Below are 9,566 nucleotides of genomic sequence, written 5' to 3'. Positions count from 1 at the left end.
TAACTGCAAACATCTCAGTATCCTATCCAAAACACTAAAAGGAAGTCATATACCAAGCTGACTACTTTCGAAACTTATAAAGCACTGCAGAATTTAAGGAATCTTTCATTAAGAAAAAAAAAAAATGCTGCACTACATTCTGGTGGAACGGGGATGTATAATACATGGACTAGATTTTATCCGGGGCAAACGGAAATAAAGTGAGACTTTGTTTGGGAGAGGGGTGAGAAGGCGGTAGGCGGAGGCAAGGAAGGACGTCTAATCACTTAACTTGTGCTGGGATTTTTTTTTTCCTTTTCTTTTTTGGCCTAGACGCGCAGCATGTGGGACCTTAGTTCCCGCCCCACCCCTGGCATTGGGAGCGTGGTGTCTTAACCACTGGGGCACCAGGGAAGTCCGGGATTTGTCTTTTTTTAATCTGTTGGCAGCAAATGAGAGAACAGAGAAAACATACCTCCCAGCCCCACCTGGGTATGTTCCCGGGTTGCAGAGGTAAAATCAGCTCCGAAGTTGAACTCCCAGCATCGACTCTTTGAAGGGTATTTTTACGCTAAACTCTGCCGCGTGCAGTCTGCAGAAGCCATGGCACCCTGACCTGTGGCTGCCGGAGACAGCCTTCAGCTGCTTTTTGCAGTCACCCAATCTCCCTCCGCATGGAGCTACCCAACTGCCTTCGCTCCAGGAAGGAGAGGTCTTGACAGGAAGTTTGGCTGAGCACCAAGAGGTCGTCTAAACTTCATGTTTCGTTTCCTCCTTTTTCCTGTATTTGATATCTGCAAATGGTTATGCGAGAGCTAATCTCGCCCATTCCTTAACTCGTTGGTAGGAGAATGTTTGGCTGTGCGAGGGGTAGAAACACAAAGGCAACCGGGCTGTGCGGGTCTGCCTGAGGATAAGAGTAGTTCGCTAGGATTGCACAAATCCAACTCTTCTTCAGCAGCTGGGAGCCTGGGTAAGAAATAGCACCTGCTGATGCAGCCCTTTGTAACCACCGCACACTGGCCAGACTACCCTAGTGCAGAGCATGAGTGAGCTCAGAGCAGTGGGTGGATTTATGCACAACTTCTTGGAAACACAATGGAAGCGTCTGACTTGATTGCCAACATAAGAGTTATTTATTTATTTATTTATTTATTTATTCATTCATTCATTCATTCATTCTTTGCCTCAGAATGATCACACTCAGTTTAAGTCAGTTCTGGGTGACACCACTGATACAGAAAGCCACGTTTGGAACAAAGTCAAGAGGCGTGACTTTCGTTACTCATGGCAACCCAGAGAATACACTCAGGCCCTATTTACAAGATTGTGTGACATAAATACAACTGCACAAACAGGCTTCCCAAAAGATTTAGCTTGAATCAAAAAACTCACTAACATCACTACTTTTAAAAAATTGTTACAGGGGCTTCCCTGGTGGCGCAGTGGTTGGGAGTCTGCCTGCCGATGCAGGGGACGCGGGTTCGTGCCCCGGTCCGGAAAGATCCCACAAGCCGTGGAGCGGCTGGGCCCGTGAGCCATGGCTGCTGAGCCTGCGCGTCCGGAGCCTGTGCTCCGCAACGGGAGAGGCCACGGTAGTGAGACGCCCGCGAACCGCAAAAAAAAAAAAAAAAAAAAAAAAATTGTTATAGTCTAGAATTAGATGATCTCAATTCTAAGAGATATGAATGTGCTCTAGAATTGGGGTACTTCAAAATGCATTAGTGTGTTCCCTTTGAAAGCCCTAGAGAAAAGCTTCTCTTTATAAGAGATTAATTGTTAGCTGCTCCACGTTGATTGTTTTTATCCAAGATTGGCTAACTCTTCAATATTCTTTTCCTACCTCAGGACAATGGCCTCAGGAATTCTCTTTCTTTGTCCACAGAATAAGAGCTTGTATATTTCCGTACTAGGTGCCAATGCACGTCATTGCGCATTTGGTTCTCTATTACAAATGTGCAGATGTAGAGATAAGAGAGCATCTTATGTTCTTTGTTTGGCTGAAGGGGTGAGTAGTAGGCAGCTAGGAGGGAGTTAGAGTCTGTGCTGCAGAACTGGGTTTACTATTACCAAGCAATCTGGAAAGCATAGCAATAAACCCCGCCTGGAAACTGCAGGTCACATTCCAAGGAAGCCTGGACTGAGAAAAGGGTGAACGTAGCAATAGGGATTCTTGCTAGATTCTGCTAGTACAGGCAGAATGGCAAAAAAGGAAAATGTGTTTTAAGAACAACTTTCTCAGAAGAAATTGTGACCATCAAAGAAGTAGACATAAAAAATACATATGTTTTGTTTCCATTCATATAAAGGTCTGTATAGACAAAACTCAACTTTATTTTTTAGGGATGTATACATAAGTGGTACAGCTACAAAGGAAAATGAAGAAATAGACACAAAAGTCAGTGTGGTGGTTCCCGCTAGGACTTGAGGTGGGGACAGGCTGCAACTGGGTAGAAGCATCGGGGGGTTGCCTGATTGCTGGTCATGTTCTATTTTTTAATCTAGGTGGTAGCCATATAGGTGTTTGCTATATAATTATTATTAAATGACACATGTGTGCTTTATACATTTTTTTCTGAGTGCGTGTTTTACTTCACAATTTTAAAAAAGAATACGAAACAGATGGCTGCTTTAATCATCCCTAGGAAAGTAAACACTCTCTCAAGGACGAGACCATTGACTATTCAGTGACTGACATCCTCTGGGTTGTACCAGAGGGAAGCTCTCACTTGGAGATCTCTGAAAGCCCTTCATATTTAGGACTCGAGGCTGAGAGTGACACTGACCTTGATGTCGTCTTCTCCGTGGCCATCCTGGGACCCCAGGCAGCAAGGACAGGAGCTGGAATGAGGAGGGTTGGCAGAAAGGTGAGGGAGTGAATGCGGCAGAAAGCACAGTGCAGCTAAGGAGACCAGAGGTCACGATGGGGGCGGAAGGTCCAGTGGGCAGAGCTACTGCTGGTAAGAACAAGGCTACGCAGGCAAGCAGAGGTCCAGACGTCTATGAATATTGGCAAGTTGTCAGAATGGAAACTTAGTGCTCAGGAGATGTGACTCCGAGCCTCCTGGCATGGGGCCAACTGAGCTGGGGAGGGAGAGAGAGGTGGGAACTGGAAATTACACACCTACTGTCATGGCAGCAGGACTTGGGGTCGCAGACAGGCTCTGTAAGAAATAACAGAGCGACAGGCAGTTTAGCCTAAGGATTCATCAAAATACTTATACATATATTTTTTGGCCACTCAGCTTATGAGATCTTAGTTCCCCAACCAGGGATTGAATCCGGGCCACCACAGTGAAAGCGCGGAGTCCTATAACCACTGGACCACCAGGGAATTCCCTCATTAACATGCTTATCGAGAAATCTAGTGTAAACAAAATAATCCGTGCATTCCTGGAACTTATATTCTGGGATGTAGTGAAGTAGCAAGAGAGACCGTTGATAAGTAAGTAATTCTACAACTAAGCAGGTAATTCCACAGAGTACTATCAAGAAAATAAGACAGGATGATAGAGAATGGCTTGGGGAGGGGGCAGTACTCAAGACTGATGAGAAATACCTAGAACAAGAGCAAGTAGAAAGACCACGAGATAAGACGTTACCCGTGTTCTGAAAGGAGTTGTCAAGTGCAGAAAAGAAGCAGAGATGAGGCCTGTCGAGTGAGGTTCAGCTGTTGAACTTGGCTCAGGGTCAGGACTCTAAGCACCTGGGAAAATTGGAAAGATCAGGAACAACCTGGTCCTAAAAGGGCTGAGACTACCGGACCCATGATCAAGGCAGGGGGCCAGGCTTGGCCAAGCCCAGCAGAGAACATGACTTCAAGGGGGGTTGACCTGGAGCTTGATCCCAGGGACGTGTCGGAAGTCAGAGCCAGGCCACACAACCCGAAAATTCTCCACTGACGTCACACGATTCTGTTTCCTGAGCCCATTGCCTTTTCCCCAAGGAAACCTCAGATACTGTGATATATCACATACTGCTTGAAGCACATCAAAGCACGCGGAAGCTGGAGGATGCTACCGGATTCTCTCTTCTTCGCTTAGGATGGCTGCCGTATTCCACTTGTCCTGAGCACACAGAGACAGACCAGAGCAGAGTAGAGCCCCTGAGCCTCCAGAGAAGTCCAGACACATTTTGTCAGTGGTCTACTTTCAGAGTCTCTTGATAAGACATGTTTAGAACACTGATCTTGGAAAGCCATGGAACCGAGCAGTGTAGGGTTGGTGATCTCTTACAGCCTTGTCTACCTCATGGCCTGCTTCTTTACATATTCAAAATGAGCCCTTGGCCATTCAAGGATGCATTCCGGGAGGGTCACTTAGCCTCCCTGCTAGGTTATAAACTCATTTTCTGGTAGAGTTAAGTTACTTAAGGAACATCTGTTGGTGTGCTTATGGCGGCTACAAGCACCAGCAGAGTTTTGGCAATGGCGTTACTGGGATCAAGAAGGCTAGATGCCTGCCCCCAGGGAGTTTGTGATCTAGTACAATAATTCTCCAGATTGGCTGCAAATTGCGGTCACCTGGGGAGTATCTGATTCAGTTGGTCTGGGATCGGTCAGGCACATGGGGAATCTTAACTTTCTAGTTGGCTTGATTGTGCAGCCCAAGTTGAGAAATGTTCTTCCAGTAGATGACAAGCAGCACATCATTGCAATATAATGTGGAGGGTGCTATTGCTGAAGCAGTCCTGGGGTGCTGTGAAAGCCCAGAGGCGAAGCACCCTTCCAGAGAGTCTCAACCTTGTATGTTAGACGCACTTGTGGGATTTACAAAATGCCCTGGCTCTCTTCCAAGCTCAGGGACTCAGAATCTCAGCTCTCAGGGCATGAGTGTGTTTAAAAAGCTCCCCAGGTGATTCTGATACCCAGAGATGCTTGAAAACCATTGGAACGCACCTAGGGAGATATAATGGGGGAATCGCTTTCTAGCAGAGGTAACAGCTGCATGGAGACTAGGAAAGTACACGTGATAATTCAGGCAAAGGAGGAAGGTAGGCCTTGGTATTCTACTTTGCTCCTTCCGTAATGCCCACACGGACCCTGGAACATGGTAGTTACTCAATAAACCACTGTTAAATAAATGTTCAGGACATAAATGATCACTGGGGTTCACATGTGGAAGCACATCTGTATTGGTTTCCTAAGGCTACCATAACAAAGTACTCAGAACTGGGCGGCTTAACACAACAGAAAGTTACTCTCACAGTTCTAGAGGCCAGAAATTCGAAATCCAGGTGTTGGGCAGGGCTGCTTCCTTTTTGGAAAGTCTGAGGGAGAATCTACTCCATGCCTCTTTCCTAACTTCTGGTGGCTGCCAGCAACCATTGGCATTCCTTAGCCTCTAGATGCAGCACTCCAACCCCTGCCACTATTGTCACGCGAACTTCTCCCCTTGTGTGTGTTTCTGTGTCCAAATTTCTCTCTTTCTATAAGGACACCAGTCATTGGACTGGGGCCCACCCTAATCAGTATGACCTCATCTTAACTTGATTACATCAGTGAAGACCCCATCTTGAAATAAGGTCATATTCACAGGTAACTGGGGTTAGGACTTGGACATATTTGGAGGTGGGGGAAGGACACAGTTCAACCCACAATGACATCCCAAAGCGCAGGAGAAGCTGGTGGTCACAGAATGGAGGGAGGTGGGCAGGGGAGCAGCCCTGAACTCAGCCTGTCCCTGCTCCCACTACGTCTATTCACTTGAGTGACCGGTTTGAAACCTTTTCCACCTATGAACCCCTAGCTTTTGTATGACTTCCACACATAGCACATTGGTGATTCGTGAAAGTGACGTTTCTCGTTTTTAGGGAGCAATGAGAAATATTCTCTAAACCAGTTTGAGATTGTGTGACATCTCCTTTCCTCCATTCAAGCCCTCAGGCTGTATTGATTTGATACTCACTTTAGCTCTGACTAAAGTGGAACACACACTCACAGACTCAAGACATTCTGTGCTAAAACTGGGACAGTCCCCACAAACTGGGACAGATGGTCAGTCACCCTGTTTCTCATTCTGTCTTTGTCTCTCCTTTCCAGGCTCCCTGTTTGTCTTCTGTTTGGGTGCGCCCTGTTGAAAAGAATAAAGACACATGTGACATTTATGGCTTGGTTAAAGGGCTGTGAGGACCTCCAGCTGATTTTTATCCAAGCTTAATACTTAGATACTGTTCAAGAAGCAGCGAGGCCTTATGATTTGGTAAAAAGAAATATTTTATCCTCTAAGGCCCCACCTAACTGTCCACACCGTGAACTGGCAAATAATAAACCTTAAAATGTCGTAATTCAGATGTAGAGTGGATCAGTTTTGAGTATAGAACCATGACTTTCACATGAACTTGGAGCCTTCCCTTGTAACAAGAAGTCTCTGAAAATCGCCTGTGTTCATTGTCTCCTCCTTCCATTGCTGTCTGGTTTGTGGACCCACAGCCATAATGCAGATGGTTTCATTTTTAAAAAATATTTATTTATATTTGTTTTTGGCTGCACCGGGTCTTAGCTGCGGCACGCGGACTCTTAGTTGTGGCACGCGGACTCTTAGTTGTGGCATGCACGCGGGATCTAGTTCCCCGACTAGGGATCGAACCCAGGCCCCCTGCACTGAAAGCACGGAGTCTTACCCACTGGACCACCAGGGAAGTCCCATAATGCAGATGCTTCTGAAGATTATCAGAACGTTCGATCGTCAGAGTTCATGGACAACATATATTAGAATGGCTGAAGTTAAAAAGCCTGCTGTACCAAGTGCTGGCAAGGGCGTGGAGGAATTGGAATTCTCAAACACTGCCGGCGGGAAGGTAAAACGGTACAACCGCTTTGAAAAACAGTACAACCATTTCTTAAAAATGTTAATTATACACACACCCATATGAGCCAGCCTAGGTATTTACCCAAGAGAAAAGAAAGCATATGTTCACACAAAGACATGAATACTCAAACCAGCTTTATCTGTAGTAACTGAAAATGGGAAACAACCCAAATGTCCACCAACAGGAGAATGGATAAACAAATAGAGATATACCCATATATCCATGGTATATTCACAATGGAAAACTACTCAGCAAAAAGAAAGAGACGGGGCGGGGAACGAGAGAGAGAGAGAGAGAGAGAGAGAGAGAGAGAGAGAGAGAGAGAGAGAGAGAGACTATTTGATATATGCTCCAACATGGATAAGTCTTAATCTCAAAATAATTAGGCCAATTCTCAAAATAAGGAAACCAGATTAAAAAAGAGTACATACTGTATGAGTTCAATTATATAAAATTCTAGAAAATGCGAACTAGTGGTTTCCTGGGGAGGATGGATAGGGGAGGGTGGGGTGCAGGGGTTACAAAGAAGCAGAGGGAAGCTTAGGGGGTGATGGATGTGTTCATTAGTTTGATTGTGGTGATGGTTTTAGGGTGTGTACATATACGAAAACTTATCAGACTACGTGCTTTAAGTATGTGCAGCTTATTGTATGCCAGTTAAACTTCAAAAACGTTGTTTTCAAAAAGCCCCACGCACACATTTCAGTCCTATATTTACTGGTTTATCTGCGGTATTTGGGAAATCTGACAATATCCTCCTCTTTGAAATACTCCCCTTCCCAGGCTCCCCGATCTCTTTCTGCCGAACCACACATACAGGAAGCGGCCACAGCAGTAGCTGTACAGATGAGACTAGAGTCTGGCTTGTTGACTTTAAACATATATACGTATCTTTCTCTCATCTTCTGGGGCAGCCACGGCAATCACAAAAAGCAGAGAAACTTCGAATCAACCTGAAAATCCAAATGTCTCAATAAGCACTTTTCTATTTCCCGGCTGTCATGACACCAGAAAGGGGGATGGGTTAGTGTGTTTGGGAGATATTTGGTATTTTTCATCCTATGTAAATGACCACCCTTGTAAAATAATGAATTCAGGAAAGACGAGAGATTCAAGAACCGGCTCCCAATTAATCCAACAGCCTTCCAGTGTGCCCCTCAAAGCTGCAGAGGGGGGCTTCCCTGGTGGCGCAGTGGTTGGGAGTCCGCCTGCCCATGCAGGGGACGCGGGTTCGTGCCCCGGTCCGGGAGGATCCCACGTGCCGCGGAACGGCTGGCCCCGTGAGCCATGGCCGCTGAGCCTGCGCTCCACAACGGGAGAGGCCACAGCAGTGAGAGGCCCGCGCACCACAAAAAAAAAAAAAAAAAGAAAGAAAGAAAGCTGCAGAGGGAAGGAGTTGAGGACCGGTTGTCTGGATGAGCTGTCTGGCTTTTCACCCTTCGCGCCAACATATCTGGTGCAGAGGGTGGGACCTGGCTGGGCTTCATCCTTCTTAGATGCAGTGCAGACACATATCCCTAGCTTGACCCCAGGCCCCACCCTCACCCGCTCAGGAAAGAAGAGCAGCTTTTTCAGTCCTCATCCGTCCTGCAGCTGCTCACATCAAGGGCTTAAAGAAAGGGCAAGTGGCCGGGCTTTCAAAAGCCGCCTTGCCTTACCAGACAATTGAGTAACTTTCTTAAGATCTGTTGCCAACTTTTCAGTTTTCCCTATAGTTACCCAAATATGTTATGACATATGCTTATTTAATATCTCTACATGTGGTTTGAATTTAAGAGACGTCTACCAGACTGTGGATCTGCAGTTTTACCAGGACGCTGCAGTGCAAAGTCAGAAGATATCAGCCCAAGTTTCTGTCTTCACGCCCGGGTCACAGTTGCTAGTCCTTGTCGGAGTCACATGCTTAGGTATTGACAGGCGCCTGTTCTGAGATTCCTCTGTTTTACTAAACTCAGGGTTGTCCTGGGTAACAGTCAAATTTGTTCAGTAGCACACAATTTCTCATTTGCTTTTTTCTAGGAAACTTTCAGCTGAGTTTCACTTTCAAATGGTGTCTTAAGGGTGGAGGTTCTTAAGACTTAGTTCAAAGATCTCACTACAAATCTATTTGTTGACTTCTTCCAGATAAAGGTTTAATCCCTTGCTCTGGGAGAGAGACATTCTTTTTGCCTTCTGGGGAGAAAGCAAACACTGTCTGATGGACCCACTGTCTAAGGGCCAGGCAAATCCCACTGGACTAGGAGAATGTGTGTGTTAAGATAAAGGAGAAGTACCACTGCATCCAACAGTGAAAAGTAAAATCCAGGAGCTCAGGGAGCTGTGATTGCTATTGGCTCTTTTTGGATACAGAAGCTAGTTGGCCGGAAGGCACTATTAGCTCTCTGATCCATCAAGGGGTATTTGTATCATGAGTCAGTATTAAAGGAGACAAGAGGTCGCAGGGATGGAGCCCTTTGCAGGGAAGTAAAAGTTATCAAAGCCCAATAATGCCCCAAGACCCAGCTTCCCTTTGGGGTGAGTGCATTTAGAGAACCTCTGAGAAGCAAATAGGCAGGGCTTCCTTTTTCTGTATTGACAAGTCTTAGCCAGTTCTTTAAAGAGTTTCTTACCTTGAGCCTCTGAACCTCAGAAATGGGACATGCAGAAGGGCTTAGCCTACGTGGAATGATGGTATTGAAACTGTTTTTTAACTTTGAAATCAAAAGAAAGAGAGACAGAGACAGAGAAAGAGAGGGACCAGACAGTTTTGCTGCTGTATATAGCATAGTAGGTGAAAT

Source organism: Tursiops truncatus, chromosome 18 (genome assembly GCF_011762595.2).
Source record: "Tursiops truncatus isolate mTurTru1 chromosome 18, mTurTru1.mat.Y, whole genome shotgun sequence".
NCBI classification, from domain to species: Eukaryota; Metazoa; Chordata; class Mammalia; order Artiodactyla; family Delphinidae; genus Tursiops; species Tursiops truncatus.
Note: the sequence above shows the minus strand (reverse complement) of the source record.